Raw genomic sequence first — 26,519 nt, forward strand, 5'->3', positions numbered from 1 at the left:
GCTGTCTGTTTATTTTATTGTCAGTTTTTTTTGTTTTTGTCTTTTTTTGCTGTGCAAAAGCTTTTTAGTCTTATTTAGTCCCATTCATTTATCTTTGCCTTAACTTCCCTTGCCTTTGGAGTCAAATTCATTAAGTGCTCTTTGTAACTAAGGTCCATGAGTTTAGTACCTATGTTTCTTCTATGTCATTTATTGTTTCAGGTCTTATATTTAAGTCTTTTATCCATTTTGAATTAATTTTAGTACAAGGGTACAAACTGTAGTCAAGTTTCATTCTTTTGCATATTGTTTTCCAGTTTTCCCAGCACCATTTGTTGAAGAGGCTTTCTTTTTTCCATTGTGTGTTGTTGGCCCCTTTATCAAAAATTATTTGACCATATAAATGGGTTTTATTTCTGGGTTTTCTATTCTGTTCCATTGGTCTGTCTATTTTTCTGCCAATACAATGCTGTTTTGATTATTGTGGCTCTATAATAAAATTTGAAGTCAGGTATTGTAATGCCCCCAGCTTCGTTCTTTTTCCTTAGGATTGCTCTGGCTATTCAGGATTTTTTATATTTCCATATAAACCTGATGTTTTTTGTTCCATTTCTTTAAAAAATGACATTGGAATTTTGATGAGAATTGCATTAAATTTGTATATCACTGGGTAATATAGTCATTTTGACTATATTTATTCTTCCTATCCAAGAATAAGAAATATTATTCCACTTCATTATATGTTTATCGATTTCCCTTAACAATGCTTTGTAGTTTTCATTATATAGGTCCTTTACATTCTTTGTTATGTTTACTCCTACGTATTTTATTTTATTTGTTGTGCAACCATGAAGGGGATTTTTTTTTTTTAGCTCATTTTCTGATGTTTCATTGTTGGCATATAGGAAGGCAATGGACTTTTGTAAATTAATTTTATATCCTGCGACCTTACTGTATTGGTTTATTGTTTCTAGTAGTCTTTTTTGTGGAGTCTTTGGGGTTTTTGATGTACAGGATATATCATCTACAAAAAGTGAAACCTTTACTTCTTCTTTCCCAATATAAATGCCTTTTATTTCTTCCTCTTGTCTGATTGCTCTGGCTAGAACTTCTAGCACTACATTGAGTAAGAGTGGAGAGAGTAGACAACCTTGTCTTGTTCCTAATTTTAGGGGGAAAGTGCTCAGTTTTATGCCACTTAATATGATGTTAGCTGAAGGTTTATCATAGATGGCCTTTATTATGTTGAGATATTTTCCTTCTATACACATTTTGTTAAGTGTTTAAAACATAAAATGATGTTGTATTTTATCAAATGCCTTTTATGCATCTATTGATAAGATCATATGGTTTTTCTTCTTCATTTTGTTGATATGGTGTATTATGTTAACTGTTTTACGTATGTTGAACCATCCTTGTGATTCTGGGATGAATCCCACTTGATCATGATAAATTATTTTTTAATGTGTTGTTGTATTCGATTGGCTAGTATTTTTATTAGTGCTTTAGCATCTGTATTCATTAGAGAAATTGGTCTGTAGTATTCTTTCTTTGTGTTGTCCTTGCCAGGTTTTGGTATGAGGGTTATGTATGTCTCATAATATGTGTTTGGAAGTATTGCTTCTTCTTCAATTTTTTGGAAGACTTTGAGTAGAGTAAGAACCAAGTCTTATGTGAATGTTTGATAGAATTCACTAGTAGAGTCGTCTGGCACTGGACTTTCATTTTTGGGGAGGTTTGTAATAGTTGTTTCTATTTCCTCCCTGTTTATGGGTCTGTTAAGGATTTCCGCATCTTCATGACTTAGTCTAGGAAGATTGTATTGTTCTAGGAATTTCTCCATTTCATCTATATTGTTAAATTTGGTGGCATATAGTTTTTCATAGTATTCTACAATAATTCTTGTATATCTATGATATCTGTGGTGATTTCTCCTCTTTCATTTTGGATTTTTGTTTATATGAGTCGTATCTCTTTTTTCCTTGGTGAGTCTTGCCAAGAGTTTGTCAATTTTGTTGATCTTTTCAAAGAACCAGCTCTTTGTTTTATTAATTTTTTCTATAGTTTTTTGTTCTCTATTTTGTTTATTTCTGCTCTGATTTTTATTATTTCCTTTCCTCTGCTGGTTTTGGGTTGTATTTGTTCTTCTTTTTTCTAGTTCCTTAAGATGTGAAGTTAGGTGGTTTACTTAGGCTCTCTCTTGTTTGTTCATATAGGTCTGTAGTGATATGAACTTCCCTCTTATTACTGTTTTTGCTGCATCCCAAAGATTCTGATATGTTGTATTGTTATTTTCATTTATCTGTATGTATCTTTTGATCTCTGTGCTTATTTCTTTTTTGACCCTCTCATATTTTAAAAGTATGTTGTTTAGTTTCCACATTTTTGTGGGTTTGTTAACCTCTCTTTTGCAGTTGAATTCTAGTTTCAAGGCTTTATGATCAGAAAATATGCTTGGTATAATTTCAATCTTTCTGAATTTGTTGATATTATTTTTGTAGCCCAACATATGGTCAGTTCTTGAGAATGTTCCAAGTACACTAGAGTAATATGTATACTCTGGCACTTTGGGATGAAATGTCCTCTAGATGTCTATCATATCCAATTGTTCTAGTGTTTTATTTAAGGCCAATATTTCTTTATTGATTTTCTGTTTGGAAGAACAATCTAGAGCCATCTGTGGTATATTGAAGTCTCCAAGTATAATTGTATTTTTGTTGGTTTTTGTTTTTCGGTCAGTCAGTAGCTGTCATATATTTTGGTGCTTCTTGGTTTGCTGCATATATATTTTGAAGTGTTATGTCCTCTTAATTTAATGTCCCCTTTATTTCTAGGAAATGACCATTTTTGTCTCTGATTACCTTTGATGTCTTGTAGTCAGCATTTCCAGATATGAGTATTACTACACCTGGGTTTTTTGGGATGCTTTTTGCTTGGAGTATTGTTTTTCAATCTTTCACTTTGAATTTGTTTTCATCCTTGTAGCTTAGATGTGTTTCTTGTAGGCAGCATACAGTTGAATTTTTTTTTAATCTATTCTGCTACTCTATGTCTTTTTATTGGTGAGTTCAATCCACTTACGTTTAGTGTAATCATTGACATTTGAGGTTTTCCTATTGCCATTTTACATATTGCTTTCAGACAGTTTTGTATTTTGTATGGTTATTTTTTTTATTTTTCTATCATTTATTTTTGTTTTGTTGTAATCCATACTTCTTTTCTCTGTTACTGCTTTTTTCAAGCCATGTACTTCTGTGTTGGTTATTTCAGGGGTGGTTACCATTAAGTAATGAAAAGGATACATATCATGTTTATTGTAGTACATTATCTCATGAGTGCTTCTGAATTCCATCCTCCTTTTCTATTGTTAATCTTTGTCCTCTCCCCTTTTTTGGTTTTTGTCACAGATTAATCTTTTTATTGTGATGTTGATGGAGCTTTTACTTGTAGTTTTGTTTTGTTTTGTTCTTTGTGTCTGGTCAGAAAACCCCTTTTAGTATTTCCTGAATTGGGGTTTTCTGGTGATAAAGTCTCTCATCTTTACTGTACCTTTGAATGTTTTTATTTCTCCTTTATAGTTGAAGGATAGCTTTGATGGGTATAGTATTCTTGGCTGAAAGTTCCTCTCTTTCAGAATTTTAAATATTGGGGTCCACTCTCTTCTATATTGTAGAGTTTCCGCTGAGAAATCTGTTGATAATTTAATGGGCCTTCTTTTATATGTTGTATTCTTCTTTTCCCTGGCTGCCTTGAGAATTTTTTCTATGCCATTGGTTTGTGCCAATTTCATTATGATATGCCTTGGAGTAGGTTTTTTAGGGTTACAATAAATCAGCATTCTGTTTGCTTCTTGAATTTGAGGCTTTAGTTCTTTTTACAGGCTTGGGAAGTTCTCATCTATTATTTGTTTGATTATGTTCTCCATTTCATTTTCTCTCTCATCTCCTTCTGATATACCCATTATCCTTATGTTGCTCTTTCTGATAGTCAGACAACTCCTGTAGGGCTATCTCATATTTTTTTTTTAATTCATGAGTCTCTTTCCTCTTCTCTCTGTAGTACCTCTAGTTGCCTGTCTTCTATGTTACTAATTCTCTCCCCTATCTTGCCTGTTCTCTTGGCTAAGCTTGTTACCTCATTTTTTCAGTTCATGAATTGAGTTTTTCATCTCTGTTTCATTCGTTTTCATAGTTTTAACTTCCTTGGTGAAGTATTCTTCCTGTTCATTGAATTGTTTTTTAGCTCCCTAAATTGCCTTTCTGTACTTTCTTGTATATTTGTGAGTATTTTTAGGACTTCAATTTTAAATTCTCTGTCATTTAACCTCGACATTTCTAAGCTATTAAAATTGTTTTCTATAGATTTTTCTTCATCTATCTGAGCTACATCACTGTCTTTTGTATCCATGATATTGATATATTTTTCTTTAATGGCATTTGAGAGTGGCATTGTTAATAACACTAAGAAGAGTTGATAAATTTTTTTTGAGGAAATGCAGTGAAAAACTGAAAATTCTATTGTTCTAAGTGGAACAAAAATACATAGAATGGAGGGCCTGGGTTGGGGGGAGTGACAAAGAGGGAAAAAACAAGACAAGAACCCACAAAATGCCACAAGGAAAAAATTTGGATCAAGAAAAAAAAAATTATTTGTAAATGATGGTCGAATGAGAGAAATAGTGTAAGACAGGGGTCCCCCAACTTTTTACACAGGGGGTCAGTTCACTGTTCCTCAGACTGTTGGAAGGCCAGACAATAAAAAAAAACTATGAACAAATCCCTATACACACTGCACATATCTTATTTTAAAGTAAAAAAACAAAATGGGAACAAATATTGTAAACAATATTTAAAATAAAAAACAAGTAAATTTAAATCAACAAACTGACCATTATTTCAATGGGAGCTATGGGCCTGATTTTGGCTAATGAGATGGTCAATGTGCTCCTCTCACTGACCACCAATGAAAGAGGTGTCCCTTCCAGAAGTGTAGTGGGGGCCAGATAAATGGCCTCAGGGGGACATAGTTTTGGGGTCCCTGGTATAAGAGAAAAAAAAAGAAAAAGAGAAAAAACTGCAGTGAAAAATGAAAATTCTATTGTATTAAGTGGCACAAAAACTATAGAATGGAGAGCCAGAGTTTGGGGAAATGCTAAAGAGATAAAGAGTAAAGTAAAAAGCACACAAAATGCCACAAAGAAAAAATTTGAATCCAAAATAAAATAATTTGTTAATGGGTGAGATTCAAATAAGAGAAAAAGTGAACAAGAAAAGAAGAAACAAAAAGAGAGAGAGAAAAAATAATTGAGTTGTTTTTTAGAATGTAACACTCATCAAAAAAAATAATGTAACACCTATGGGTAATAACACTCAAAATGAAAAGGAAAGAATAAAACAGAAAGAGGATAAAATGACCAGGGTGGAAGGAAAAAAAAAAGGTATAAAAATACAAGAAAAAAAAGGAAAATGTTATAAAGATTGTGGATCTTTTCTGGTTTTGAGAAGTTATCTTCTTCCTTTTTCCTTCTTTTCTCTCTTTTTGGCTGGTGGTACTATATCCCATGTTCTGCCCCTTTGGCACTCTTAGGCAGAGATTTGTTGTTGTGCCGCTATGGTGATGACATAAACTAGGCCTTAGTCCCATTGGTGGGTGGGGCTTGTTAGCGTTTGCAGGCTCCAACAATGGGAGAGTTTGTTTTCCAGGAGCCTCTCTCCAAATCTCTCTTTCCTGAACCAGTAGCCTGGGACCCAGCTGTGAAGTTGCCTCAGCCATTGCCTGAAAGCAAAAGGCTCTAAGAGCTTCCAAATCCCCCCTCTATTCCCAATCAATGCAGGGTTCTGGGTAAGGCTTTGCCAGCCAGAGCCGCTAGCGTAATCAGGCAGAGGTGGGAGCTGATTTCCTTTCCGGTGTCTTTCTATGAGCCTCCAGGCATGTCTAGTATGCCTCAGCACTCCGCAGGTCTGCCCTCCAGAGGCTATCTGCAAGCTGCCTGTGTGCCCTTCCCACACCACTTCCACAGTTCTCTTCCCCAGGAGTGTGCTTTGTTAGCCTGTATGGCTGGCGGAGGCACCCTGCCCAGACAGGTCCAGGTGTAGGGAAGCCGGCTTTTGTGCACTTTCCGTGCGCTGTTGTTTGGGAAGCTGGGATTATTCAGAAACTCTGATCACAGCCCATACAGAGGTCACTACTGACAGTCTCCAACCCAGCCCCTCCATCCTGGAATGTGGGCACCCACACCCGAAGCTTGCCAACCGGGATACTGGAAGTAAACAAGGCAAATGCTCACCCACCTCTGCCGGGGTCTGCCACTGGCATTAGCTCTGCATGGGCTAGCTGTGGGCATACTCTCTCCTTGGCTTGAATGTCTCTGCCCTAGTCTGGCTTTTTCCATGCCCCCAGCCCTTGCCTTCTCTCAGTTCCAAGTGAAAGCAGCCCTTCCTCAGATCACTGAGGAAAGTGGAATACTCCATTCTCCATCTTATTTCCTTCAGAGTGGGTTATATATTCAGCCACCTTTACACCCAATTGCACCTTTGTTTGATGTATGTGTATTTCAGATGCCCCTGATATTGTTTTTCTGTCTCTAGTTGTTGAATTTGTTTCTGGGAGAGGTTTCAGGAGCATTCCTCATTGCGCCATTTCTCTGATGTCACTCTCTGAAAAAAAAAGAAGAAAAAAATGAACTTATTTAAAAATTATATAAATATTTAAATTGGTTTATTTGTGGGTAGAGGGAACTTAGCCTCATCCCTAACCATATTCATAATATCCATGAAATCAATGATTTCACATATCATTACTTCTTTTTCTAAAACATATAAAATATATTCATAGTTATCAAAAATTTAGGTTAGTCTATATATTACCTAAAATTATCTTACAAATATCCAGTGGGCCTGACATATAATGATCAGTAAATAGTTTCAATAAATAAAAGCTGTAGCTATCATGGTTTACATTTTACCAATTCATCACTAAGGCCTAATTCATTCCTCAGAAATGGTACTTTTTATATCTGAATTTGAAATCACATCAAGAATAGAGCTTCAAGATTTGAAATTAAAAAAGGTTTTTTAAGTGACTAACAGACCACATTACAGGTAAGAGTAATTGATATATTTCATACAGGCAGTGGAAAAGCTTCAGGAAACATCTCCAGACTGTGATTGTGCTTATGGCATGGTCCTTTGCATAAAGCAGATATGAATAGACACACTCACTTATTAAACAAAAGCTTGAGTCAGACACAGAGTCAAGCATGGGGGTGGGGGTAAAGTTACAAATAGTATAATGATTTTTCCTGCCTTCAGAGGAGCTTCTGTCCTAGTGGGGAACTGAGTGACATGACTGTACATAAATCAGAACCACTTGCTGCTAAATTGAAAGCCCTTTGGAGGTAGAGATCATTTGGGGTTCCTCTCTGATATCCAGTTCTTGGCATGCTGCCTGACTTCTAAGTATTTTGTTTCTATTAAATGCATGAATCATTCCTGTCTTATAATATAATATACCTCTTCCGTGATTTGAATATTAAATTATACCTGATTTAGTCATATTTGCAGAGAATAAGTACTTACAAATAATTACACTCACTTTTTCTATTTTTACAAATATTGCCCCAATATGTTTCAATTCTGAATAAAATCTTATTCCTTTTCCCCACCAAACAGATTGAAGTGGGATGTTTACCAATTCAATGATGCAACTTATTTACAATCTTTGTCCTGAAGGTGAGGTGGTGTAAATACTGATTTGAACTATTTTGTATTGAATCTTATTTATTTTGTTATTATAGCACTCATTTTCTTAGACATTGTTTAGATTATAGAACTGTCTCAGTCTAACTGGAAAAATAAACACTCAGAAGCCATATTTATTTCTGAGTTTTCTGATAAGGCAAAACAGTAAAATTAACAAAGTACATAGTACATAAAAGGCAAGTAAAGTTTGAGTGAATAAAAGTCTACATTGTGGAGAAGCAATGTAAGCTTCTAATGTCATGTGAATCCCCTGGAAATTTTGGGGAATGGTAGACAAGTGTTAAACAAGGGCCAAAAACAGTATGTGGCTTATTTCATAAGCACTATAATCCTCACATTTCTGGTGTGTGTGTGTGTGTGTGTGTGTGTGTCTTGGGTAAGATCAAGAGGGAATAAAGAGCACTTTTATCTGATGGGCTAAATTCTCAATTTTAACCAGAAAATTATGGTATTTGTGTAATAATGATATGGATGACCTTCAGGTTTCCATATGCTTTTATATAAACTCTTCAAGCAGACCTAGGTAAGTATTTAAGAGATGCATTTGTTATATCAAAAGATGATGCAAATCCTTGTTGACTATAGGCAATACAGTTATCTTGGAGAGCTAAACTAATTGTTCTTTTTTTTTTCTTACTTTCTGAAGCTGGAAACGGGGAAGGGGAGAGACAGTCAGACAGACTCCCGCATGCGCCCGACCGGGATCCACCCGGCACGCCCACCAGGGGCTACGCTCTGCCCACCAGGGGGCGATGCTCTGCCCCTCCGGGGCGTCGCTCTGCCGCAACCAGAGCCACTCTAGCGCCTGGGGCAGAGGCCAAGGAGCCATCCCCAGCGCCCGGGCCATCTTTGCTCCAATGGAGCCTTGGCTGCAGGAGGGGAAGAGAGAGACAGAGAGGAAGGAGGGGGTGGGGGGTGGAGAAGCAAATGAGCGCTTCTCCTATGTGCCCTGGCCAGGAATCAAACCCGGGTCCCCCGCACGCCAGGCGGACGCTCTACCGCTGAGCCAGCCGGCCAGGGCTAATTGTTCTTTAATAAGAAGAAAAGCTTTCCAGAAAGCCCACCAGAGTTAAATTTATCCTGCAGTTATAACTGATATAACTTTTGAACAGTGTCATTTAAAATTAAGATCCACTGCAAAGTGGATCTTCCCCCAGACTGATGTTATTTTAAGTGAAGGTTTGTTTTTATTCTTTCAGGTACTGGAATGGGGTATGCTAATCAAAAGCCCTCCAGTTCAGAATTAATCTTGATTCTCTACCACAAAGAACTTGAAGTCCTTGGAATGTAACATCACCTTCTTGAACTATTTTCATGCTTCTGTGACAGCATCTGGATATTTCCAATGAAATTGATTACTAAGCTTATAAATATATAAAACATGATTATAAAATGAACATTATTTGCAAGAATAGCCATTGCAAACAGACAATTCACTAGTCCTTTACCCATATTTGTTTGGGAGGTCTTTCCATCCATGACTGGAAAAGTCTTACTCATTTTTTAAGACCAAGTTTAAAATTCTTAGCAGCAGTCACAAGGAGGTCATCTCATCCTCTATGGTTCCCTATCACCTTTTCTTTCTTCTTTAACTGCAATAGTCATTTCTATAGTGTATGCATATCTTAATTTACAAGCTCAGAAGTATGACAAATATTATTCTTTTCATTTTCTATACACCAACTTAATGTCTGGTTCCAAGTCTTCATCACGCAAATTGGTAGAAAATCCCTTCTCAAAACAACAGTGGCATGTTCTCCTTACCAAGGGGCAACAGATTCTTACAAGTTTATACTGTCTTTGGAAAGGGAGAAAAATGCTGCTCCTACCTAGACGATCATTGTCCCTGCTGAAATATGTCTTTTCTGCTTCTGAGCCACTCATGAAGTGCTAGAATTTTTGGCAAGGTTGGACATGCATTTGGGTCCTTTTTTTTAAGGCTGTTGTGCAGCCCTTGTTCCAGGAATTTTGCATCACCTTGGGGTCTCTCTTTACATGAAGATATAAAATCTTATAGAGATCCCACTCCTCTGGAGCCCAAGGACCATTTACTGGTAAAGGAAATCATTACCCAGTTGCTTCTCAGAAAACCTCCTTCTTTCTCCTCTGACATAAGCTCTTGAAACATTTTGGTTTTCATAGAAGACAATACTTTGTTCCCAATATGAACATGATGAAGGCAGAGAAAAGAATATGTTCCCTCTAATATTACTCAAATTGACAAAGAGAATGAAATGTATACCCTCCAATTTCAGTGAAAGCATGAGGCAAGAAAGCCTGCAGACCCTAATATACTGACAGCCTGTTAAAAGCAGCTTCAATAGATCCACAAGGGGCCAAGCAGTAGCAAATCTCAGAAGTGCCAACCAAAATCTGCTCCAAAGTGCACATAGCCCATCAGGTACTACAGAAACTATATTTTTTATTTGTATCAGCTAAAGCAGGCACTTAAATATACCATGGCAGATGAGGAAGAAGGCTGAGATCAGGCAGAAGCTGTGTAGAGGATGGTTGAGTAGGGATTGTCCTCTTGTTAAGCCTCAAAGTATTTCCACAAATAATTTGTCAAGGAAAGTGGACAGTGCACCATAAAATCAAAGCTAAGCCCTAAATAAAAGTAAAGAAACATTAATGAGTCTCGGCAGAAATAATATCTAGCAGACATAGAGCTACAAAGCCTTTGGATATTGGAAATGTTAACACAGATTATATAATTATTTATAATATTATATTCAAAAAATAAGCAAAGGGTTTAAAATGATCTTTTTGAGTGGAGAACTATAAAATTAATCTAGCATATTAAATAAAACAACCAAATAGAACTTGTACAAATTTTAAAATACCATGCTTAGAACTTAAATCTAGGTGTGTGGGTTTAATAGCAAATTGAGCTCTGTTGAAAAACAAATTTGTTAACTGGAATATAGGTCAGAAGAAATTTTCTAGAATGTGGCAGAGAGAGAGAAAAAGACGATATGTATGAATGAGAGATTAAGAGACTTTAAGAATATGGCTTAATTTGTGGTGAAATGCTGAATGTTAAGCCTAATCTGGAGGGACCTGAAACATTGAAGACATGAACAAAGTCCGTCGATTACACACCAAAGCTTTATTGTCTAGCTTGGCCAAGGGGCGGCAAGTCCAACAGTGGTCTGAGGGAGTGCGTGCTGGCCCTTTGTTCTACTTGGTTTTTATAGTTTTGTAAGTGGGAAGTACAGAAGCAAAAATTGTAATTAGGAGCCCTTTACCACTTGGTTATAGTCATATGTCCTTTAACATGATAGGACCATGTTCAATTTGCAAGCCATACATCCTTTTGGAGAAAACAAAATTTACAAGTCAACACAATGGCAGAAAGATGTCTTTTTACATATTAAAAGGCATTCCCATATTATCTAGTGTTCATCTGCTATCTCTCTGTTCAGAGTCACACGTGTTAACTACACACATTTACATAGGAGAGGTAGTTTCCATGGGGACAAATGCCCGCAAATGGCTCATAGTTATAAGAAAAGGTTTATTTTGGCTTTTCTCTCCCTGCACCTGGCTAGCCATTCACCCCTTTCCCCACAGGTGTGGTGGAATGTCTGGGGATTCATGTTTTCCTCCCTTTTGCATTTACAATACAATGCCAAGGGCCATCCTAGTTATGCCAATCACACAGTACAGAGACTATTCTCACAATTTCTCTGCACACCTTAACTCAAATTAATAAAATGTTCTCCAAGCCTCTTAAAATATTAATATTAATTCTGTAGTTTTTGGTACCTTACAACACCTGCGGGTGAAGTGGCCCAGTGGCTCCTCACTGAGGTTACCAGTACGAAACCCTGGGCTTGCCTGATTAAGGCACATATGGGAGTTGATGCTTCCTACTCCTCTCCTTTCTCTCTCTCTCTCTAAAAATCAATAAATAAAATCTAAAATAAATGAAATTTTAAAAACAAAATACTAAATTTCAATATGCTAAATGAAAATTTTCTTTTTTCTTTATTTTTATTTTTTAATTAATTTTAATTTACTGTTAACATGGATTCAAGTGTCCCTCTGAATATAACATGCTCACCCCCACACCACCCTATTTATACCCCTTTGCCCCCTCCCCCTAATGCCGCTCCCTTTCCTCTGGGATTTGCTGTCCTGATATCTGTATCTATGTGTTATGTATATATAGTTTCACTAATCCCTTCACCTTCTCTGATCCCATTCTCTCATCCCCATTCCCTCTGACAGCTGTCCCTCTGATCCTTGTGACCCTGCCTCTGCCTCTATTTTGTTTCTTAGTTCACTTTGTTCCTTAGATTCCACATATAAGTGAGATCATATGATATTTGCCCAATCAAATTTATACAGAGAACTCAAAGAATGTTAGAGAGGCAATATTTGAAAAAGTAATGGTTGAAAAGTTTTCAGAAAGGTCAAAATAAACTACTTCACAGATACCTTAATATCCAGGAGATCAATAATTCTTTAAAAGAAATCCACATCTTTGAACCAACATAGTAAAAACTGCCTAATACCAAAAACATACAGAATATTTAACATGCAGCCTGGGAGAAAAGTTTCCTAAACTTCAAAAAAACCCAAAATATAAACTTGCAGCTGATGTCTCAGGGCTACAAAGCAAACGAGAGGAAAAAGTGTTATCATTAGAGTGCTGAAAAAATTGTAACAATAATCTAAACTTCTGCAGCCAGGAAAAAGTATTTTTAAGAATAAGGCCTAAATGAAGATATTTCAAATAAGAAACACACACAAATTCTAAGAGGTTTCCATGTTCTTACTAAAGGAAAGTCTAAAACAAGAGCTTCAGGTAGCAGGGAAATGATTCCAGATGGAAAAATGGGTATGCATAAAGAATGACAATTCTACTACTGAGATGTGTAAAGGAATGACAGTACTAGAAAGTGGCAAATATGCAGGCAAATCTGAAATAACACTGACTTTTATATGTATTGATATTGGGTTAAAAATAAAATGAGGTTGAACTAAAATAGAAAGCAACAAATAATGTAAGTCTGAGTTGGGAGAAGTTGAGCATTGTGTTCTAAAGCTCTTATGTTATCTAGGAGGGTAAAGGTATTCAATTAAGTACATAAGTTTAAATTTTTAATGTAACCCCTGAAGAAAAAAAAAACAGAATAAAGTATTCAAACAAGTGTGAGATAACAAAAGTTTAATCTACCAGAGAGATATTATAATTTTAAATTAATATATATGTCCACTTACAATGTAAGTTCAAATTATATAAAGCAAAAATAAACATAAGCACAAGTAAAAATCGACAGATATATAATAATATTGGGAGAATTTAAAACATACCTTCTTTGGTAGATGAGAGAATTAAGTTGGAAAAAAATTAAGACTGGAAGATTTAAACAAGATGATGATTAACAAAAATATAAGACAGTATCCAACAAAATGCCAAAAGCACACTTTTTTCCAAATATACATGAAACATCATAAATATTGGTCATATGTTAGGGCTTAATGTAGCAAGAAAACTGAATGAACTATAGACACATCAATAACATGAATGAATTTCATAAACATATTATTCAAAGAAACAATTATAAAAATGTAATTTGATTTATATAATTTTAAAAAACAATCAAAACATTTCATATGTATTGTTTAAATATATACATATACATATAATGTTAAACTGTTTTTTCAAAAATCTGGAAATCATCGACAAAAAAGTTAGGAAAATGGTGAACTCTGAGAGTAGAGGCTCAGTCTCAAAGGGGCTCCAGGTAAAAAGTAGCATTCTTTCATTGGCTTTTTTATTATGGTTTTATGAGTGTGGATTTTTTTTTTTTTTTTTTTAAATAATTGGTTCTTTTTTTTTTAATTTTTTTATTTATTTATTCATTTTAGAGAGGAGAGGGAGAGACAGAGAGAGGAGAGATAGAGAGAGAGAAGGGGGGAGGAGCAGGAAGCATCAACTCCCATATGTGCCTTGACCAGGCAAGCCCAGGGTTTCGAACCGGCGACCTCAGCATTTCCAGGTCGACGCTTTATCCACTGCGCCACCACAGGTCAGGCTATGAGTGTGGATTTTATAAACATTCTTTACCCAATTCATACATTTCTTGTGGTAAAATTTACTAAGTTAACAATTTTTAGGTGTAGAATTCCGAGCATTAAATTGATTCACAATGTTGTATAATTGTCACCATTATCCACTTCCAGAACTTTTTATATTCATCCCAAACAAAAACTTTCTGTGCATCCATGGAGTGGGGATAATAATAACAGGAAAGTTTTTTCTTTTACATGAATTGAACAATTGTTGAAGTGAAATTACCTGAAAGTATTAATTTTTCTTTGGTCTTCTGTACCATTTTATTGTCTCATTCTTCCATAAGCTTGAATCAGTTCTTTTTCTCTTAAGAGATCACAGTGAGCCTCCCTTCAGCAGCATCTGTTTCTTAAAATGACAATAATTCAGCAGATTTGTTTGTTTCATTTAAATGGGGGGACTTGGTAAGTGTGGAAGTGTGATCAGTCTCCCTTCTTGATCTAGGCTGTTAGCATTACTGATAGAATTTCATTCGTCAGGAAATTAATTCCAAATGCTGTGTGTACATGGGTTAAATAAGGTTAGAAGCAGCTATCCAGAGCTATTCCAATTGAATCATGTTGCTTTTCTTCTCTTCACTTTACCTTTATCACTGGTTTCAGGAGTCTAAGAATGTGCTTCCCTTATACAGCCAAGGAAGTCTTGTGACGGGATTGAGTACACGATCAAAGAAAAACCCCAAACCTCTAGGGTGCACTGACCCCAAAAGGCACAATCCCTCTGCAAATGCAGTCAGTGAGGAGCTCTAAGTTATACTGCTATTAAAACAATGATTTAAAGCAGGTGTTGACATAGTTTAAACTTTGGCCCATAGTTTGGCCCAAAAGTTTTAGATTTTTAAAGATTGGTAAAAACAAACAAATAAAAAAAATCAAAGAAGAACAACTGAAAATTATGTAACAGAGACCATAGTTAACCTACAAAGTTTACATAATTGCTTTTTGGCCTTTTATACAAAAAAAAACTTGCTGACCTCTGATTTGAAAACATCTTAAAAATCAGTACTTTATTTTGATTTAAATGACTCCTAAGAAAAGTAATTTTAAAAGTAATAAGAAGACACTGTGATAAAGTAAAGAGCTGGAAAGTCCTAAGTAAAACCTCATCCTGGTGCCAATATGAACTTGCTCCAGGGTCTGAGAGCAGGCGTGTCACTGAGGCAGGCTACAATAAAAATATCTCTTGTTCATTTATTATTCTTCCCTTTCAAACAGCTGGAAACAGTCTAATTTCAAATGTAAACACAAGCATTATTTCTAATTCCTTCTTAATTTTCTGAGCTTTATTTAACCTGCTTTGCCCCAAGTTTCCTGAAATGTGTACCCACTCTCTGTTTGATTCACCTGGAAACAACACTGTGGAAATGATTCATTTGTGATACTGATTCTTGCCCACTTGTGAGCATTTTTCCACTGGGGAGGAATCTTGGTGAATAGTGTATGACTTCTGAGAATAAAAAATTATTTTCTGTAAATCACCTATACGAGAGACCAGCAACCAAGTTATATTCTTTTCTTCTTTAAGCATTACAAGTTATTCAGTTTCCAAGTTTTGTTAAATTAATTTAATTAGAATAGCATTAAATTAATTGAATGCAAAGAATGAAACGGGGAAATATGTTTTGTGTTCACATTCCTTAAGCCATTTCTTTTCAAAGGTTTTCCTTTCACACAAAGCAAGTTTCTATACTTTGCACTACAAAACAATTCTGACAGGAACCTGCATCTCCTGACAAACCTGGACAGATTCATCAAACCACACAGACTCTAACCATGTAGCTACCTGCTGCTGCATATTTAAAGGACTGGTGAATTTTGAAAGAATATAAAAAATTTGAGCACAGAAAGGTAAATAAGAAATTAAACTATGAATTAATAAAAAGTATAGTAAGAATAGGACAATTAAAATTAAGGAATATAAATTAGGAATACAATTTTTATTTATTTATTTATTTACATTAAATTTTTAAAATTTTTATTTAGAAAATTAACTTTAACAGGGTGACATTGATAAATAAGAGTGTATCTTGGCCCTGGCCGGTTGGCTCAGTGGTAGAGCGTCGGCCTGGCGTGTGGGGGACCCGGGTTCGATTCCCGGCCAGGGCACATAGGAGAAGCGCCCGTTTGCTTCTCCATCCCCCCTCCTTCCTCTCTGTCTCTCTCTTCCCCTCCCGCAGCCAAGGCTCCATTGGAGCATAGATGGCCCCGGTGCTGGGGATGGCTCCTTGGCCTCTGCCCCAGGCGCTAGAGTGGCTCTGGTTGCGGCAGAGCGAAGCCCCAGAGGGGCAGAGCATCGCCCCCTGGTGGGCGTGCCGGGCGGATCCCGGTCGGGCGATGCGGGAGTCTGTCTGACTGTCTCACCCCGTTTCCAGCTTCAGAAAAATACAAAAAAAAAAAAAAAAAGAGTGTATCTTGGTCAATAAAATTTACAAGTTTCAGATGCACAATTCTATAGTACATCATCTGTACGTTAAATTGTGTATTCACTACTTCAAATCCAGTCTCCCTGCATCATCATTTATCTCCCTTCTACCCTGTTTCACCTCCCCTCACCCCCTTTCCCTCTTGCAGTCCCCACCCTATTGTCTGTGTCTTCAAGTTTCTTTTTCTTTGCTTAATAACTTCACGGTTTTCACCCAGCCCCTCAACTCCCATCCCCTCTGACAGCTGTCAGTCTGTTCTCCCTATCTATGAGTCTGTTTCTATTTTGTTAGTTGATTTTGTTCATTAGATTCCACATACAAGTGAAATAATATATTACTTGTCTTTCTCTGACTGGCTTATTTCACTTACCATAAAACTCTCCAGCTCCATCCCTGCTGTTGTAAAAGGTAAGATTTTCTTGTTATTTTAGAGCCAAATAGTATTTCATTGTGTAAATAGATCACCACTTTATTACCCACTCATCTACTGATGGGCACGTGGGCTGCTTCCAAACCTTGGCTATTGTAAACAATGCTGCAATGAACATATATTCTTTTGAATTAGTGATTTGGGTTTCTTTGGATATATTCCCAGAAGTGGAATCACTGAGTCATAGGCAGTTCTATTTTCAATTTTTTGAGGTAACTCCATACTGCTTTCCACATTGGCTGCACCACTCTGCATTTTCACCAACAATGCATAAGGGTTACCTTTTCTCCACATTCTCAACAACACGTGTTCTTTGTTGATTTATTGATGATACCCATTCTGACAGGTGTAAGTGATAACACATTGTGGTTCTAATTTGCATTTCTCTGTTGATTCATGATATTTAGCATGTTTTTATATGTCTGTTACCATCTGTATGTCTTCTTTGGAGAAGTGTCTATTCAGGTCTGTTTCCCACTTCTTAATTGAAGATATATATATATATATTCTCCAACACTTTTTATTACCTTTTCACACTGTCCTAAACCACTGATCTTTTCACTGTCTCCATAATTTTACCTTTTCCAGGATGTCAGATAGTTGAAATCATACAGTATATAGTCTTTTCTATTTGGCTTCTTTTATTTACCAATATACTATTAGGATTCTTTCACGTCTTTTTATGACTCAGTAGCTCATTTGTTTTTAGCACTGAATACTAATCTACTATCTAGATGCAGCACAGTATATTTATCCATTCATCTACTGAAGGAAATTTTGGTTGCTTCCAAATTTTGGCAATTATGAATAAATCTGTGTGCAGGCTTTTGCACAAACATAACTTAAAAACCATTTGGGTATTGCCAAGGAGCCCAATTACTGGATGGTATGGTAAGTATATGTTTAGTTTTGTAAGAAACTGATAAACTGGCTTCCAAAGTGGCTGTACCATTTAACATTCTCATCAGCAATGAAAGTTTCCATTGCTCGTCCACACTAGCTTTCAGTGTTGTCAGTATTTGGTCATTCTAAAGTTTGTGTTATAATATCCCATTGTTATTTTACATACATTTTTCTGATGATATATGATGTTGAGCAATTTTTAATATGCTTTTTTCCATCTATATATCTTCTTTGTTGAGGTGCCTATTGAGATTTTGGTCCAATTTTTAAAAATAATTTTTTGTTTCTAATTACATTTGACATACAATATTATTCCAGTTTTGGATGTACAACCTGTAATTAGATATTATATAATTTACTAAGTTATCACCCTGATAAATCTAGTACCCATCTGATACCATACATTGTTATTACAATGTTATTGACTATATTCCCTATGCTGTACTTTACATCCCTGTGGCTATTCTTTAACTACCTATTAATACTTCTTAATTAAGTATTCTTAATTCCTTTACCTTTTTTTACCATTTCCCCTAAATCCTTTTCCATCTTACAACTGTCAAAATGCTCCCTGTATTTATGAGTCTATTTCTGTTCTGCTTGTACATTTATTATTTATTTTTTGTGGGCACTTCTTTTTTTTAGATCTATTTTATCTAGTGTATTAATACTCCTGCTTTTTTGTTTGTTTGTTTGTTTTCATTTTTATAGAATATCTTTTTCTATCTCTTTACTTTCATTCTGTGTGTGTCTTTAATTGTCTTATGTAGACCACGTATGTAATAGTCTTGCTATTTTCTTTACCAATTCAGCCTCCATATGTCTTTTAATTAGGGCAATTAATCTATTTACATTTAAAGTAATTGTTGATAGATATGTAATAATTGCCATTATATTATTCATATTTTTTATTTTTTTTTCTTTTTCCTCTTAAAGAAGACCTGTAAATATTTTTTATAACAGTGGTTTGGTGGTGATTAACTCCTTTAACATTTTCCTGTTTGGAAAGCGCTTTACCAGTCCTTTGATTTTAAATGATAACTTTGATGAGTAGAGTAATTTTGGTTGTAAATCTTTTATTTTCATCACTTTAAATATTTCTTGCCAATCCTAATTCTTTCTAACCAGCAAGGTTTCTGTTAAGAAATCAGCTGACAGTCTTATGGGAGCTCCTTTTGGTAACTAACTTTTTCTCTTTGCTTTTAAAATACTCTCTTTGTTTTTAACCTTTGGCATTTAAATTCTGATGTGTTTTGGCGTAGGCCTGTTTGGGTTCAACTTGTCTGTGACTGTGCTTCCTGAATTTGAATGTCTATTTTTTTCACCAGGTTAGGAAAGATTTCTATTATTATTTTCTACATAAGTTTTCAACTCCTTGTTCTCTCTCTTCTCCTTCTGGCACCTCCATGATGCAGATGTTGGTATGCTTGAAATGGTCCCAGAAGTTCCTTATGCTAGCCTCCTTGTTTTCAGACAATGTTTTCTTTTTGCTCTTCTGATTGGGTGTATTTTGCTTCTTTATCTTTCAAATCCCTAATTTGATCTTCTGCTTTATATACTACACTGATGATTTCCTGTACTGTAGTCATTTCAGTTAAAGTATTCTTTATTTTTGACTGGTTCTTTGTGTTTTCTGTCTTTGTTTTTATGTTTCCTATATCTTTGTTGAAGTTCTCACTATGTTCATTCATTTATTCTTTCTCTAAGTTCATTGAGCATCTTTATAACCAGTGTTTTGAATTCTACATTTAGTAATTTGCTTGCTTCCATTTTATTTCTTTTTCTAGAGTTTCCTTCTAATCTTTTACTAGGGACATGTTTCTTTGTCTCAGTTGGGCAGCCTCTCTGTGTTTGTTACTATGTATTAGGTAGAGCTGCTATGTTTCCTGGGCTTGGAAGAGTGGCTTTATATAGTAGATGTCCTATAGGGTTCATTGACATAACCTCCCTGGTTACTCAAGCTGGTCACTCTACCTGCACCCTCATATAGGTTTGTATATCCTCTTATCGTTGAATATTGATGACTGTTTCCACTATCCCCAGGTCTATTGGCTGTGAAAACTAGCTGTGACCACTGTGGAGGATAAGCTATTCAAGATCAGACCTCACAGAACAGCACATACTTCAACAGGATTCTGGTGCCTGCTGAGTCTGCCCTTATTGTGGCCCTTGTAGAGAATGTTGGGTGGTGCTTTGAACTGAGTTGAAGCTGTCCACCAGATATATTGGCTTTGGGGCTTCTTGAGAGGTATAGGCCAAGGTCAGTCACCACCTGGACCCTAAGCCAGGACATGAGTTATAAATTAATCTGCAGATGGTTATTACTTGTGCTGAATTTGGACATTCCCCAAAAAGAGCCAAGCTGCAAACCAAAGCCAACTGATGTCAGTGCTGGGCCTGGGGCCACTTAACAAGAGGTACAAAGAATGCTGAGGCCAGATACTGATTGTTTGAGAGATTTAAAGAAAGTTCACAGCATGAAACAAATTAAGTCATTTGAATGCAAATTCATTGTAAACAGCTTGGGTTAGACTTACAAATTGGAGGGGTAGGAAGTCAGGATATCTTGAGGGCTCAGCTAACTGTGTTAGGTTGATGGAGACTCAGATATGACACCCACCTGCTGTCTCTCTGTGGAGTAGGGCTCAGCAAAGAAACAATGGTCCTTGCCAGCACTCTGGGAGAAAGTAGCTCCTCCAGCTCTCGTTTGATGCTAAAAAAACTCAGTTCTTCCCTGTTTGCCCCTAGTGCCGCAGAGCTAGAACTCAGAAAGAGTGAGTCTGAGTAAGTTAATGCACTGGCCCTTTCAGAGGAATGCCTAGGTCTTTAGCATCCCTCCATCTCTCTCAGCCATAATACTTACTGGTTTTTTAGCCAGAAGTTATGCGGCCTTTTCTTCTTGCTTAGAAACCTGGGCTGGGGAACCTAGTATGGGGCTTGGACCCCCTCCTCATTCCTTAGGGGACACCTCTGCATTGGTGTAATATCTCTCCCTATTTTTATCCACTATATATAGGAGTCAGGCCAACATGTTCTCAGTCTCTGTCTCTGCCCCTCATATTAGTCTAGATGGGGCTTCTTTTTAAAATCCTTAGTTTTAGGCTTTCTGTTCAGCAGATTTTAGGTGGTTCTGAATGATGATTGTTCTTTTTTTTATTATTAAGTGGGAAGCAGGGAAGTGGAGAGACAGACTCCTACATATGCTCCTACTGGGATCCATCTGGCAAACCCTCTAGGGGTTGCTGCACTGCCTATCAGGAGCTGCTGCTCTGTTGCTCAGAAACCGAGCTATTTTAGCACCTGAGGAGAGGCCATGGTGCCCTCCTCACTCAGCCCCTGGGGCCAACTTACTTGAACCATTTGAGTCAGGGCTGCAGGAGAAAAAGAGAGAGAGAGAAGGGGGAGGGGTAGAGAAGCAGATGGTCACTTTTGTGTCCTGATTGAGAATCAAACCTGGGACTTCCACACACTTGGCTGATGCTCTACCACTGATCCAACAGGCCAGGGCCAATGATTGTTCTTTAGATTAGTTGTTATTTTGATATGGTTGTAGAAAGATTCAAGTACTGCATTTACCTACACCACCATCTTGGCTCTTTGATCCAATTTTTAGTTGGGTTGTTTGTTTTCTGAATGTTATTTTAAAGAGGTCTTTGTGTTTTGTTTTGTTTTTATGTTTTAAATAACAGTGCATTATCATATATATTTTTTTCATTTTTTTCTCCTAGTCTGTGGCTTTTATTCTTATTTTCTTGACACTGCCTTTTACTAAGCTGAAATTAATTCTTTCATGGACCATGCCTTTAGTGCTGTATTAAAAATGTCATCACAAACCCAAAGTCATCTAGATTTCCTCCTATGTTATCTTCTAGGAACTTTAATTCTTACATTTAAATTTAAGTCTGTGCTACATTTTGCATTAATTTTTTGTGAAGGGTATAAGATCAACACTTAGATTCATTCTTTGTACCATTCATTGAGAAGACTATCTTTTCTAAATTTACCCATTTGGGACGATAGGGTTGCAGGTGGCAGCCATGACCCCATCCTCCCTTAAGTGGGCAAAGGGACACTGACAAACTGGATGTTCCAAGTCACTACCCCCTGGGCATCTGGGTGACTAACCTGGGTGTGGAAGGTCCCCTAGCTTAGTTATGGTTAATCTTACATAAATCGTTGAAAGCTACATTTTTCCTTAACAACTACTGCCCCCTACCCTCGAATCCCCTATTTAATCCTACCTGTTAGAGAACTGGTTGATGACTTCTGCCTTAGGAGTCAGCCCCAGTAGATGACCCCCTAATGAACTTTTCTTAACCAGAATTTGGGTGTCCTCCTTTGGCCGACTTTACATGGAGTATATATTTTAACAATCTTGACAAATATCTCTGGTCATGTATATACCACAACAACTGAGATATAGACTATTTCCATCATTTTAAAAAGTTACCTGTGTCCCTTTAGTGTCAATCTGCTCCTCCTACGTTAACTCCTGACAAAGACTGATCTATTTCTGTCCCTCTAGTATTTTTATTTTATGAATGCTTTACAAATAAAATTATATAAAATATTTTGTATCTGACTTATCTTACATAACATAATGCTTTTGAAGTTCATTCATACCATTGCATGTATCATAGTTATTAATTTTATTATTAAATGTTATGCAATTATATAGATGTACCATAATATGTTTATCCATCTATCAGGTAATGAACATTTGAGTTGTTTTTATTTTGATACTACTATTAATAAAGCTGTACAAACAGCCATGCACGAGGCTTTATGTGGCATCTGTTTTCATTTCTTTTGGGCAAATGTCTAGGTTTGGGTGTACTTGGTCACATGACAAGTGTAAATTTAATTTATAAGAAATTCCCAAACTGTTTCAAGTGTGGCTGTACAATTTTGCATTCCCACTAGCTGTGTATAGAGTTCAAGCTACTTCACCTTCTCACTAACACTTGGTACTTATTGTCAGTTTTAAATTTTAGCCATTTTAGTTTGTATAGTGAGTGTTATCTACTTGGGTTTTCATTTGCATTTCCCTAACGGTTAATGACATTAAACATCTTTTTAGGTGTTTTTTCTTATTTATATTTCTTCTTCTGTGGTGTATCTGTTTAGATATTTTCTTTTGTTCATTAGGTTGTTATTTAAAATACCTTCACTCATCTTCCCAAAGTTGATCAAGGACAAAATGTACTTATCTCTCTACCTCCAGGAAATTTTTTGTGAGTTTAAAATGAGAAATATCCTTTCTTCCTTCCATCCTCATCTTTATTTCAAAAACCAAAATAAGAGGAACAGAGTTCCTTGGTAATGTAGTCAGTTGTATGAATAACCATACCCCTAGTCTGAGTGTGTCCATGAGGCCACTTTTGATTCTTTATTTTTAATTCAGTCTTCCCTATGTGATTAAGGTAAATACATCCAGTTGGTGGGTAATAGAGTGAGAGAATGGCATTTCCTTCTCATTATTAAGAAGGTCTCTCTTCCCTTCCAGGCCCATATATTGGCTAAATTCTTTTGTTGCCTTCTATGTGCATGCAAAATAGGGAAATGGCCTAAAGGCTGCATTCTAGAAATAACTCTAGTCTTATTTCTGTAAGTTCCTACTCTCATGGTTCAGCAATAAGAGACAGGCAGTGATTAATTATCTGTGCCGTTGGCTTAGGAAGATCCGTACTGTGGACCAGTGGACCATGGGTGAGTTCCCAGTTTATACCTCTTGCTAGCAACAGAACTAAGGCATGTTCTACATTCAGTTTTACAAAGTAGAAAGTTTGTATTTTGATGCCCATCTGATGCCTGTCTTTTCAATCTATTTGAAACCTACTAAAGTAAAAGGTGCTACCAAATCTCAATTACCTCAACACAATTTTGAATGCATGAACTTTTTATGGAGTGCCTTTTCCCTCTTTTCTACTGACTTTGTAAATATTTACCAATTACTTACCATGTTTCAGATACAAAAGAATCAGAGCTTTTCAAGTTTATGTGCCTGACCGTCGAGATTAAAATATACTCATATGAGAAAAGGGAGGAAAAAAAATCTGTATTACAGTTTCCTCACAGCATTTTTCTTTATCTGTGTCACAATTATTTCCTTTCCTCTGCCTATGGAGTAAAAATAGATCTTATTCAAACTTTCACTTTTTAATGCTCAGTCTATGCTACTTCTCAACATGTATCTTTCACAAAAAGCAATTAAAACTATTGAATGTAAGGATAATTTTATCCAGAATAGTTTTACTGCTGCTACAGGTTTGTTTGCAAACATTATCACCATTATATTTAAGGTCTTATAGAAGCCACCATTTTCTGTTTAGCATGCAGTAACTAATTCATTGTTGACACTATAGTTGTAAATGCTTTTTAAAAAGTTGAGTTTTAAATGATTTTCCACAATTCAAAATTTAAAATCTTCCAAATTAAATAGTTAAAATTTTAAACTGCATTTTTAACTTGAAAAGTTAACTTGTCATTTAAATTTTTGATGTGATATGTCTTACCTTCAAGATTTTTTTGTTTACAAACCCTAATCTTAAATTAAAAGGATGCTAAATCATTATGCCTGAAAGCCCTTAATACTGACATTCAACAACATTTATACCTATCAAGCAGAGATGTATTTTATGAATTAAGACTGTTAAAGATTCTGCAGAAGCTTAAGATTTTAAGAGAACACAGGTTGTTTATGGTTCAAGAGGAAGAAGCCACAGCCTCCCCACCCCCTTTGCATCAATCAGCCCAAGACAGAGTATTATTTCTAGAACTACCACTTAATTCTTTGGAAGCCAATAAGAGGTGTTTTTTGTATGTTAAATTGTGGGAATCTAATAAAAATAAAGAGACAATTGGTGAGAAGGAATTTGGTGTGCTTTGGATTTTGGCAGTTTCTGTGTCTTCTGTGAATGTTAACATTAAAACTTAAGAGGGATTGTGTTAACTTGATAACACATTTGATAGACTATTTTATAGAGCAGATGGTCAACACCATAGCATTTATTTGGCTCTGCTTAAGGATCTTTTTTATCATTTCCTTGAAACTATACCTGAGGATCTTTCCATCCTTGCTGTCTCCTCATTCATCAGTCCTTGCCATTTCCTCATTCATCAGATAACAACTTTAGTTGCCAGCTAGGGATTTGTTGGCCACTTTCATATGTCTTGTTCCTCCCATTGCCTACTTAAGTTCATTTCTTATCCCATTACTCTGTCGTATAGACTTTTTACATGTTCATTGGTTTATATGTTTATTGGCTGTCTCACTCACTATAATATAGACTCCAGAAGAGGGTGATATTGTTATGGGTCCCACAGAATCCTTAGGGCCTACACTACTGTGTGAAACACAGAAGGATATCATAAGTATGTGATAAAGGATTAAGTAAAGACTAATCAGACCAAACAAATGCCCCCTTTTCAACTGGTATATCATTATTTTTCAATTGTGGATATCTTTAAACTGAGTCTAAGATTTCAGGAGAAAAGTGAGGCTAAATTTTTTCTTTGTGAAATGCATAAAGTAACAGCCTGACCAGGTGGTGGTGCAGTGGATAGAGTGTCCAACGGGGATGCAAAAGACCTGGGTTCAAGACCCCAAAGTTGCCAGTTTGAGCATGGGCTCATATGGTTTGAGCAAGGCTTACCAGCTTGACCCCAAGGTTGCTGGCTCGAGCAAGGGGTCACTCAGTCTGCTGTAGCCCACTAGTCAAGGCATATATGAAAAAGCAATCAATGAACAACTAAGGTGCTGCAATGAAGAATTGATGCTTCTTATCTCTCTCCCTTCCTGTCTGTCTGTTCCTATCTGTTCCTCTTTCTGGCTCTGTCTGTCTCAGTTGCAAAAAAAAACCCAACAACAAACAAACAAACATAAAGTAACAAATGTCGGTAGGATCCTCAATCTGAAACCTCTGCCATTCTATACCTGTCTCTGTTGAACACTAGGCCTTGCTAAGACGGAAGACCAAATCTAAATCATAGCACCTTCACTGTATATGCAACTTTGATTTCTTCTGTCGTGGCCAGAAAAGGCATTCCTCTTCTGGGGTGAGCGTACATAGTGGACAGTGAGGAGCCCCTCCATGAAAGTGGTGTTGGCTTAGAGACTGGTGTCTCAGATAGAAGCTGCTCAGGTGGTAGGTACTATGAAACAAGCTTTCTCAGTTATGTCCCACTTCCATGCCCATTCAGACCCAGGAGTCATTGGCAGTAAGATGAGGTCCTCCCTTGGTGCTGAAACTCTCATAAATGGCTCTGATTATTTCATGGTCTATTTTTTATATAAAACGTATGAAGCCTTTAAATTTTGCAAAACAGAATGGACAGAAAACATAATGAGATTTCCCCAACCTCACATCTTCCTCATCAGAAGTGTCAACTTCAGTTTTGTACACCTGAATACTCCTTCAGGGAGATATAGTTCAGTAAATTGTGATCATTTAATTTACTTTTGGCTTCATGGTGTACTTCACATTAGATAAGTAACTCACAGGCTACTTAGAAATATAATTCTACTCTTCTCACTTGTCAAGATCTACAGAAGAAAAATATTTCATCTTCATTTATACATGATCTTGTCAAAAAAATGGGTATTCTCAGAGTAATAATTTTTAATTTGTTTTACTCCCTGAATGACTTGTGCTATTTTATTAATTTTTAAATACTATACAATAATCAGAACAGCAGGGTGCAACGTTAAGAAGTTCATGTTTTGCCTGACCAGGTGGTGGCACAGTGGATAGAGCTTTGGACTGGGATGCTGAGGACCCAGGTTTGAGACCATGAGAAAGCAATCAATGAACAACTAAGGTGTCACAACGAAAAACTGATGACTGATGCTTCTCATTTCTCTACGTTCCTGTCTGTCTGTCCCTGTCTATCCCTCTCTCTGACTCTCTCTCTGTCTCTGTAATAAAAAAAAATGAAGTT

This window comes from Saccopteryx bilineata, chromosome 3, assembly GCF_036850765.1.
Source record: "Saccopteryx bilineata isolate mSacBil1 chromosome 3, mSacBil1_pri_phased_curated, whole genome shotgun sequence".
In the NCBI taxonomy this organism is placed as follows: domain Eukaryota; kingdom Metazoa; phylum Chordata; class Mammalia; order Chiroptera; family Emballonuridae; genus Saccopteryx; species Saccopteryx bilineata.